Below are 10,779 nucleotides of genomic sequence, written 5' to 3' on the forward strand. Positions count from 1 at the left end.
CCACCACGACATAATACTAATTTACTTTAGTTAATATTTTGAAATTATTTTATAACATTAGGCTCTATTCTAAGTAAGAAGGCGTAAATACCATATTATCTTCCAATATTGAACCCATAACCTCCCATATGCCGGTCGTTCTTGTAACCACTTGGTCAACGAGAGAGTTCAGCATTTTTTCACATTACGTAAGTTAGCCGATACGAGTTAATAATCTTGTAACATAGACTGATACAGATATACTGATATGGCGATATGGACTACTGTGTAATATCGCTTAAGGCTATAAGTATGTGTGAATTTATTGCATACTAACTGAGCCCCCAGTTTTGCTCGCGTGTATTACGGACTTTGTGACTAATAAAAGTAGCTTAAGTTACTCCTTAGTATATAAGCTACCTGCCAATAAAAGTCCCGTCAAAATTGGTTCAGCCGTTTCAGTGATAAGCCGGACTAAACAAACAGACAGTAAATTTTTTAAAATATATTATTTAGGTATATTATGTAAGTATCGTATGTATATTCAAATTAAAAAGTGATTATATCAATATTACAAACAGACACTCTTATTTTATTTATTAGTCTAGATTGACTGTCAATGTAAAGTAATGGAGTGCATCCGGTGTAAGATTTAACTGTGTTAATATTTATTTTAGTATTTTGGTTATAACTTTTTTACATCTAAACTAAAAACAACAATTTGGTATGAAAGTTTGCGATATACCTTTTTAAAAAAGTAGATGAAATAATTGCTTTCTCTCTTTCTCTTTTAATCATTTGGATACAACGATATCGATATTTACTTGAATTTGCTTGTTTTATGCATCCACTATCATTTTGTCTCTGCATTACTCATAGGTTTGTCTGGAAGAAATTGCCCATGGCATTAAGCCCACCAATGTACATATTTTGTCCATGAAGCCTTAAAAAAATATCGATAGTTCCCATAAAAAAATAACAAACTCGTTGAATTGATCTCTTAATTCTTCTTGCCAAAAAAGTCCTCACGAAATTTTGGTTATGATCAATACATATTCATTTTAAAACATATAGGCAAGCTAAGATAAATCTTTCTACACAAAAGAATAATCACCAAATCGTATCTCCACGATAATATTATAATGTCTTATAATATAATAGCTAATGTACATTATATTTGCCTATCTTAGTAGACCATCGCGCTCGTAATGCGTCTCGTTAGCGTATGGAAAGTATATATGCAGTAATGTCAGTTGTATACTACATATATTATGTTATGCTATGACAAAACGCACGTGTAACTATTCGAAGCACGTTTTTCTCTAAAAGATGCTGTGTTTTGCAAAGATTCGTGGTTCTTTATCATATGAAAGTCAGATAGTAAGTTGGATGTAAGTGGATTCTCAAGATCCGAAGCTGCGAACTACCTAGCGGGTTTACCGGAGCTCAAAAAGCAGGAGTAGGAACGGGGTGCTTTTTAGTCAGTAAGAGTCTGATACTCCCTCTCGCCTCGCTCAAGGCGGAAGAAGTCATTGGATGATTTTCTCCCATTAAAAAAGTGGATTCTCAATAATCTAAGAAGGTTATGTTCAGCAGTCTATGTGGCAAATATGTGTTTATCTACGGATGTTGGTTCATATCTATTATTTCAAGGAACTTAACTTAGATATATCGTCATATTTACTGTAATATCAATTAGTCTAACAGGTTTCAAATTGTCTAGCTACAATTTCTTTGTAAATCTTCATTAACACGTCAAACTCTGCCTTTCCTAATTATACTGTGTATAAGAAAAGCTCAAAAGCTGTCGCAACAAACAAACATAACGTCATAATATAGAAAGTGTAACCAATTATTGTAAATAAGGCTTCGACAATAAATTAATTTTAGGTAACTGAAAGTTAGCAATGTCTCGTGAGTGAATGTAATATTATTTTCTATTAGACTTGCTTCAATTATGTAAAAGTTGAAAATTACGAATTCAATTAAGTTAACCTGAAGTTAGAATGGATTATTATGATTATGTTCAAAGAAATATGACAATTGGTGATTATAAAAATGTGGCAAATTATTAAAAAATATGTAAAAGCATGACATTCGCTTAGTCAAAGCAGTTGAAAGAAGTCTTGAACCACCTTCAAGAACATGCTCGCTACATTATTTCTCTTCATACAATTTATAGAACTTTTTATTAAGACAACTTTACATCAAAGTCACGTATAAAATTGATAATAATATTTCAAATCATACGCTAACGCGTTGATGTCTTTTATACTAGCAATATCTGAGAAAACTTTTTAAGCATTAGTGTCGGTAAAACATTGAAATTAATATCTATTTTGGATTAAATGAAGAGATTAATGATATAATGATGACCAGCATTATTAACTGCGTACTTTTAGTCTTTCAGTTTATTCACAGTCACAGATAAAATAAGCCTACATTTTGGAGCAAAATCATTATCTACCTACATTTGTATCAAGTAGGTTTCACAGTACATGACCGAGTTTTTGTCATAATGTAACTGATAACCGGTCGCGTTGCGGAACATACGAGTTGCTGTTATGAGACTTATAAGTTGTAAGTAATAACCTAATTTAGAACGGACTTAGATACACTCACGTTGTAAAGGTAGGCGTTGGTTTTTGATTAGTATATATTTTAAGTACTACCTAATATATTGAGTAAGGTAATTAGTTGGAATGCCTTATTTTTTGATGAGTGGCTCAGGTAAAATATTATTATACGGGTTTTTCAAATGCCTTAAAATAATTTTTTGGTTCTGTAGAATTGTAGGGTAGACTGGGTACGGTTGAAACAGTTTCACTTATAACGTCCATAGTTCTGCTTTTTATAACCCGAGCGATGAAGAAGATATGTTAAATAAAAGAGCATGTTTCTGTCTACTAATAGGCAATATGTTTTTAGTCCCAGGTGTGTTATTTTTAAAAGTAGATCAAATTAAAAAATAAATCGGATTTGTTGCAACCGTCCCCATACCAGGGGCGGTTGAAACAGTGAATGGGGTCAGTTGAAACACATGCAAATAATACAAAATATAATATTACAACACGTTTTATTAATTGTTTATTTTAAATCTAAGAATAATTAAGTAACTCTTTGACATTAGTAATCAGTCTTCAATATTTATATACTTGAAACGATATTTTTAATCAGCCTTTAATGTTTTAAAGCACACTATTTAAAATATATATAATCAATCATCAAAAAACTAAGTAACTACAAATTACTTAACATTGATATAAAATTTACGTAAATTAAACCAAAATCAACTGTTTGTTTTTTAAACATAGCAAACTAAACAATAATATTAAAAAAAAGTTTGAAAGAAAACAATTTTTGGCTTTCATTAGTCCAATAAGGATAAGCCAAATTTAAAGATCAATCAGATCACTCTTCACACGTCCACATTAAAAAATATTATTTGGTGTAAAAACAAGAAAAAAATAATAAGTACACTGTTTCAACCGTACCCAAAAAAAATGTTTCAACCGTCCCCAACTCCTACTTTAGGTAAAATTCAGTTATTAGTCATTGTAACAATAATGATACACAAAAACTAGTCACAATATCATATTCCGCGAGCTTCATTTCAAACAACAACGCACCCTCAATGCTGTCACATGAATAAAAACGACAATAATTGGAAAAATCTCCAAGCAAAAATACTTAGTTTTGGTTATCAAAACACAATAGGGTCCCCTAGAAACAGCCAAAGCGCGCGGAGAGTGACGCAACACTAAGATTCGTGTTTAGACCTATCGTCCGCTTCGTTCTCCCCTTGGACCCTTAGCCGCACCACCAACGGTTTGCAAGATATTCGTTTTGTTTCAACCGTCCTTTGTTTCAACCGTACCCAGTCTACCCTACATATTAAGTGTCATACCAGTTTCGTACCTGTTGCTATGCCATTTCAGTCTACATTCAGCTACTGGAAATTTCCTAATACTGAAACAACTTGCTGTGTATGTTTCGGAACTATATTGCTAACGAGCTACCGGTAAACTATGGCAACTTTACCAGACCCTTGGCAACTTTACCATACTATAGGTATTCAGTATAAACTCATTTATCTAAAAATCTACCCACTAGAATTCTGTTTTGTAATAGTAGTATTTTTTAGACATTAAAAGGAAATATTTACTATATTTTGCGTAGACGCAAGACTGCTATTATGCCAGTAATGGCCGTCACAGTGTAGTGCGTGAAAATGTGCTAAAAGTTAGTAGTTCCTAAATTGTGCTCACAGAGCCTTAATTATATGTCACAGGTGAGTGAAATTTTGATCTTGAATGTATAATATAGTTGGGATTACTGTTGTAATGTCAGCAATTGCTTTTTCTTTAATTTATTGATAAATAATCGCTTCGGTAATGTTGACACAGGTTAGGTAAAGTTGCCACGGCCTGCTTTGTGGCAACTTTACCTACAGTTAGGGTTGGCAATAAATGTTTTTTTCTTGTTTGTGTGTATGTAACCATTTTCAAATACCTAAATTTCCCAGCATAATAGTGAATATCCTGGATGATAAGTTATAATGTATTTAATAATACCTTTTGTTTTAGAGCCAAAATGGCTCACATGAAACAAAACCGCAGATAACTCGGAGTTAGACAATATAAAAAGTATACGAAAGTAATGTTAAAATTAGCTATGGAGATAGTGAAGTCAAAAAATTAAAAAGTCAAAAGATTAAACATTATTTTGTAGCCTTTTTTTACAATTTTAAACATAAATACTTAAAATTTTAGAACTTAATTTAGTTTAAAAGGGAACAATATTTATGTCAGATATTTATGCTTTTTTTTACTTTAGGTTTAAGGTTTATATTTTTTTTTAAATATACATGTCATAAAAATAATTCTCATTTTTTGACAACCCCGAGCGTAACAAATTATTTGTATGTAAATTACGATGAAACCCGTGGCAACTTTCCCGACTGTCTGTGTAGCCGTTATCTTTATAGATTTCCTCATATTGTTTGCATTATAATACGAAGAGGTCCTAGATGAAGCCCTCTGTACCTCAACAACTCTTTAATATGCAATACACGATGAATACGGCGCGTAGGTAAAGTTGCCAAAAATTTGGTATCTTTACCCATGTTGTTTTTTCTTTACTACGGCTAAAGTAAGCGTTTGTATATAATGACGATTACGGTAAAGTGAGCCAGATAGACTACAATTCTAAATATATAGTTTTGGTTTCTATGCGTCTTATGGTTAAAAATATATTTCGATTTTTGTTCCAAAATATGGTAAAGTTGCCATGTTTTACGGTACTCATATATAAGACGTCCTAAAATTATCTGTTATAATGGGTGGTAACTCCTATTAAATCCGTGGCATTATGGATTATAGTTACGAACGTTGTCCTTAACATTGAAACTTCAAACCAACAGAGCGAACAAACAAAAGCAAGAAACCGCGACCATAGTGACAATATACGAGGAATTAATTATCTGTGCGTAATTATACGTAATGGCAACACTGGAACAGTGAAAGTATGAAGTGTTTGTACCGTCGCGTTAATTCATACGAATTGATGAAAGAAATGTAGGTATTCAACCTTTTTTTTTAATTATATTGTTTCGATGTATAATTTTCTGTGGACTCTATGTGGTGGCGTTGCGTGTTTGTTACAGAAATTGTAACTTGCATGCTGTTTGCTGCATTCTGAAATAATGAATATACCTAAAGAATGATACTTTTTAATTGTGGGGGAAACATGCTTCGACACGTATGCGCCGGCTCCACTGGAGTTATACCACGGCCTCACAGAAAACCGACTTGAAACAATGCTTGCGTTGTGTGAGTGAGGTCCAATTACCCCTGTTCCCAAATTTCCCAATCGCAGATTCGCCAACAACCCTTAAATTCTTAGCCCCCAAAAGACCGGCAATGCACTTGTAACGCCTCTGGTGTTTTGGGTATCCATGGGCGGCGGCGATTGCTTACCATCAGGTGATTCGTCTGCTCGTTTATCGACTTATACCATAAAAATTTTTCGTAAATACGTATATTCGTAATCTTTGACAGTCTATAAAAAACATGACCACTTATTATTTTAAGTCGTTGAGTTTACTTTGTTATCTAAGTACCAATATGCGATTAAATTAGCGTTGCACGTGTGCTCATTAAACCTACTTACTGAACTACTAGTCAACTCGCATGATATGTCACAGCTATACTATTGATTAGAACAAGGTCAATCACGAAATAAACTGTCGATAGATTTGTTGTTACATGTCCTGAATACAGTACGTACAATCAGGCAAGATATTTGGTATGTGGGTTAGAAAATAAAGACTGAATCAGTAGCAGCATAGAGACAGTAGCTATCGTATACTATTCAATAATTTATATACTAACTTTTGCCAGCGGATTTGCCGACATACCCGTGGGATAAAAAGTAGCCTATGTATTATTCCAGATCATAATCTATCCCTATTCCAAATTTCATCTTGACCCCTTCTGTAGTTTTTGCGTGAAAGAACAACAAACATTCATACTCACAAACTTTCACAATTATACTATTCGTAGTATACATCACATTTAGCAGACAGGACAACATCTATACATATAATAAAATCGTAGAAAAGTGCTGTCTGTACATTGAAAATAAAAATAAAAAAAATAGCAGGGGTTATTGTTATGTCGATGTCGAACCCAAAAATGTAATTAACTTTTTTTTGTCTGTTTGTCTGTTTGTCTGTTTGTCTGTTTGTCTGTTCGTCTGTGCGCGCTAATCTCAGAAACGGCTGATCCGAGTTGGATGCGGTTTTCACGAATATATTGTGGGATGCTTAAATTTACATTTAGTGTTTGTTTCATGACAATCGGTTCATAAATAAAAAAGTTATGTCAAATTAAAGAATCACGTCGAACATTCTATGCTTATACCATTAATCTCCGCAACTATTTGACGGATTTGGTTGAAATTTGGTACAGATAGTTTAGAACCTTAGAAAGGACATAGATATATTTTTATTTCAAAAATCAAAAAATAAAATAAAAATAAATTAAAAATAAAATAAAAATAAAAATAAAAATAAAAATAAAAATAAAAATAAAATAAAATAAAAATAAAATAAAAATAAAATAAAAATAAAATAAAAATAAAATAAAAATAAAATAAAAATAAAATGAAAATAAAATAAAAATAAAATAAAAATAAAATAAAAATAAAATAAAAATAAAAATAAAATAAAAATAAAATAAAAATAAAATAAAAATAAAATAAAAATAAAATAAAAATAAAATAAAAATAAAATAAAAATAAAATAAAAATAAAATAAAAATAAAAATAAAATAAAAAATAAATAAAAATAAAATAAAAATAAAATAAAAAATAAATAAAAATAAAATAAAAATAAAATAAATCTATACATATAATAAAATCGTAGAAAAGTGCTGTCTGTACATTGAAAATAAAAATAAAAAAAATAGCAGGGGTTATTGTTATGTCGATGTCGAACCCAAAAATGTAATTAACTTTTTTTTTGTCTGTTTGTCTGTTTGTCTGTTTGTCTGTTTGTCTGTTTGTCTGTTCGTCTGTGCGCGCTAATCTCAGAAACGGCTGATCCGAGTTGGATGCGGTTTTCACGAATATATTGTGGGATGCTTAAATTTACATTTAGTGTTTGTTTCATGACAATCGGTTCATAAATAAAAAAGTTATGTCAAATTAAAGAATCACGTCGAACATTCTATGCTTATACCATTAATCTCCGCAACTATTTGACGGATTTGGTTGAAATTTGGTACAGATAGTTTAGAACCTTAGAAAGGACATAGATATATTTTTATTTCAAAAATCAAAAAATAAAATAAAAATAAAATAAAAATAAAAATAAAAATAAAAATAAAAATAAAAATAAAAATAAAAATAAAAATAAAAATAAAAATAAAAATAAAATAAAATAAAAATAAAATAAAAATAAAATAAAAATAAAATAAAAATAAAATAAAAATAAAATAAAAATAAAATAAAAATAAAATAAAAATAAAATAAAAATAAAATAAAAATAAAATAAAAATAAAATAAAAATAAAATAAAAATAAAATGAAAATAAAATAAAAATAAAATAAAAATAAAATAAAAATAAAATAAAAATAAAATAAAATAAAAATAAAATAAAAATAAAATAAAAATAAAATAAAAATAAAATAAAAATAAAATAAAAATAAAATAAAAATAAAATAAAAATAAAATAAAAATAAAATAAAAATAAAATAAAAATAAAATAAAAATAAAATAAAAATAAAATAAAAATAAAATAAAAATAAAATAAAAATAAAATAAAAATAAAATAAAAATAAAATAAAAATAAAATAAAAATAAAATAAAAATAAAATAAAAATAAAATAAAAATAAAATAAAAATAAAATAAAAAATAAATTTATTCCGGACATACAGCGCCATCTATTGTTCAATTTCGTACTTATAGTACGGAATTGAACAATGTCGGGCTGTTCCTATACTTCGTAGATAGATGGCGTTGATCGCGCAATGGTGTAATTACAATTGTTCAGTTCATGTTATTGTTTTAATTCATTGGAAATTTGTTTTTACAAAATAGTAAAAAGCAATGAAAAATATAACATAATACAACTTTTAGTACAAAGAAAACGCTCTAACGGAGTATAGATAATTCTATGTCGATCGTTACACGACTTCGGTTCATGTTATTGTTTTAATTCATCGAAAAAAGTTAACAAATAGTAAAAAGGTATGAAAAAAATTATATCAATATAATTAAACTTTTAGTACAAAGAAAATGCCCGAACGGAGTATAAATAAATAATCCAAGTTGTCTTTATCCTCGATAGATGGCGTTGGGAGCGAAATAGATTGCGCTATGGTTTTGTTACAATTATTTGGTTGGGTATCGGCCGAGCGCTTCGGTACTATTGTAGAAAATGTGTATTATATTATCAGTCGTATGATTATTTGTCTGTAGTGGTCCTGCTGTTTCGTATATTCTAAATTGGTTTCGTTGTATTTGTCAATTAATAAGTTTATTTGTTGGGTTTTCCTGGTTTTCTGGTTTAAACTTTTTAACGTAGGTTTAGTTTGATATCGATTTATTAGTAGTTACTGTAGTTAGTTTTTTTAATAAAATTGTAAGTCTAATTTATAAATTAATTAGATTAGATTTAAGTCGTTTCTTTTAAATTATTTAGTTTAAGCTTGGTTATTATAGCATAAAGGATAGGTTCTAATATAATTTCTTTTTTAATTGTTATTAATTCGTAATTCGTAGCTTTCTTTACTTTTAAGTTAGTTTTCATCTTAAGTTCGGAAAGATTATAATATTTCTTTAGTTAAAGTCCGTTTTTAAACAATTTTTTCAATGCCCTAAGTGAGTATACATCTATTAAAATCAAACGCAGAGCTCATTATGTTGATTTTTGAAGAGTTCCCTGGAATATCTTCCACATCTCATTTTTGAAGAGATCCCGCGAGATCGGGAACTATGTGGTTAAAACCAAAAATTTGCCGGAAGTCACTATTCCACGCGAACGAAGTCGCGGGCAAAAGCTAGTACTGAATAAAATTTATGTTGGAAATGTTAATAATAATGTATGTATTTATCTAAAATGTTTGTAATGTCTGTAAAACGCGGCTAGGTCTTTAAGCACTATAATAATTTTGTGACCATCATAATTATTTTCACTTAGTTGCAATAAACGTTTTGACTTTGAATTTAAAATTAAAGTACATAGCTGCTAATTACGTATGCTTTTCAAAGAAGCCATTTCTTTCGTAACCATTAATCGGCTTTATAGTCAACCAAACACACATTACACATAACACAAATACCTAAGAAAATTTCTTAAACTCTCAATCCCATTAACCTTTTAATTAAATAAAATACCGAATTTCGTGCAATCATTAGCAGTTCAAACGATAAATTTAAAACGCCCTAATTGGTCGGTCGGAAATCCGAGCGGTTAATGACAATTTTGAAGTATCAGCAGAGACATAAAATGTCGATATTGCATCATATAGTACTTTAAATGATCATTTAAATCTGTTCAGGTCAGTTTGGGCAACAGTTCCGTTGGTTTTCCAACTTTCTCATTCGAAATGGAGTAATATTGACCACATATTTACCCTATCGAAAGCAATCTGACCTTTCCTCATTATTATTTTTTATTTGTTTTAACTTTGCTCCGTTCCGTGTTAATTAAGTTTCTTTCTTTATAATTAGCTTAAATTATAGGCAGTGCAGTGTAGCTGCCGTACTCAAAGATATACTTAAACAATTTCTTAGTAACGATTTTGTTCCGAAAGCAATTGCTAAGGACTGGGTTAAGTAACCATTAAATGACTCTGAGTATGGCGGTTAGGGTAAGAAAGTTCCATGGTTTTTGTATGTTTTAGTTTTTTACAGTAATTTAAATCTTAAAGTCTGTTTGTTTAATTCATTTTTTTTTGTTGGTAATTAACACAGCCATTTAACTTTTTGGATTTGGTTATTTAGTATTCATCATCCCAGTTAAGATTTTCAAAATCCTTTTATAAAAAATGACTTAAAACCATGATACAGTTTCAATTATATCATCCCAGTATCAGTGACAGGTCACGTTAGCACATACACACATGGTGTTGCAACACGCGACGCACAGGGCGTGGTCGACTCGACCAGTAGAGCGAATAAGTCCAACTTACAACTCGATTATATGAGAACGCGTAATGTGAAAGATTTGCCATGCCACATGCACATTCTGAGAACTGAACAAGTGCCATACGAACACCCTGTAATTGGAGTAA

Source organism: Spodoptera frugiperda, chromosome 20 (assembly GCF_023101765.2).
Source record: "Spodoptera frugiperda isolate SF20-4 chromosome 20, AGI-APGP_CSIRO_Sfru_2.0, whole genome shotgun sequence".
NCBI lineage: Eukaryota > Metazoa > Arthropoda > Insecta > Lepidoptera > Noctuidae > Spodoptera > Spodoptera frugiperda.